The sequence below is a fragment of the Pterocles gutturalis genome, unplaced genomic scaffold (assembly GCF_000699245.1).
Source record: "Pterocles gutturalis isolate BGI_N339 unplaced genomic scaffold, ASM69924v1 scaffold21727, whole genome shotgun sequence".
NCBI lineage: Eukaryota > Metazoa > Chordata > Aves > Pterocliformes > Pteroclidae > Pterocles > Pterocles gutturalis.
Window position 1 is genome coordinate 5,141 of NW_010115974.1, and position 1,285 is coordinate 6,425.

The following is a 1,285-nucleotide window of genomic DNA, read 5'->3' on the forward strand; positions in this document are numbered from 1 at the left end:
TGCTCACACACCCTCATCAGCCGTGCTTCTGTCCTAGCAGCCGGGTTCAGCCCAGAGGCAGAGGTAAAGCGTTGGTCTACGAGCTGCATCTCAAGAGAACTGTTGCAGTAAATTCCGTTATATTTTATTGTCCAGATTAAATGCAAATAACCTTCCTGGTGCTGCAGATCATGATTATAAACTCCTCTTGCAAGCCCTTTTGGCTGAGCTGTATTTTACTGTCCCAAAGTCTGGAATTTGACGCTTGCTTTTTCAAACCTCTCTCGCTGCTGTGCTCATGTAAGTAATACCACCCTTGCCGGGCTAAGTGCTAGATGCCAAAGATAACAGATTTTGATTATCACTGGCAAGGATTTGAACAGCCTCAGCTTATTATCTATACAGAGATCCTTCTCCAGGCTCCGTCTCAGCAGAGGCTTGTTGGACGAGGCTGGTTCATCTCTGGTTGATGGCTGGATTCCCGCCCTGGTTTTGGGCTGGGTTTGCTGCAGGCATGGGATGTGCAGGTTGTACCCCTCACAATTAACCTGCTAGTGTTGTGGTTCAAAAAACAAGCCCCCAAAACCCTCAGCTAAAAAAAAAACAAACAAAAAACAAAAAAAAACCCAACATTGAAAAAGGTGGGAACTACGTGTGCAAGGAGGAGCAGACACAACTGGGTGATGCCTTATCACAGGGTTGCAGACTGGAGTAGGAAATGTGCTGAAATAAATCTGTGGCAGAGTCACAGACCGCGAGTGAGCGGAGCCGTGCGTCTGTCTGCAGGTGCCGGGGCAGCCCCCGGACCCCTCCCCGCCTGTGCAGCGTTGGCTGTCGCTGTGTCCCATGGAGCCGTTTGCTGGATGCTGATCCTGGCCAGGGCCCGGAGGGGTCCCTGAGGATGGGAGCTCAGTGTTGTCCCGTGCCCTGAGGGTGCAGCTGGGGACTAAATTCATTTATTCCTGAACAAAGACCATTTCTGATGGAGCAAGACATCCAGGGAGGGAACTCCTGCTGAGCTGGTGCACGGGGCTCAGTTTTGAGCCGGTTCAGTCTTGTTAATTTATTTCTTCCCTCATCGTTAGCCTTTCCTGTCGGGTCTGAGGGCAGGGCAGATGTATTGCCAACAAACAGCAATGCGCTGCAGGGGCTGGGGGCTGCAGCCGGTGTTTCCGTGCCGGGGCCGCTGGGCAGCGGGCCCCCCCCGGGATCAGGCGCTGCCTGAGCTCAGCTGCAGCCGCCGGGAAAGGGCTGGGAGGGAAGGATGTGCTGGAAAGCAGCTCGTGCTGTCAGGTTTGGAGTCAAA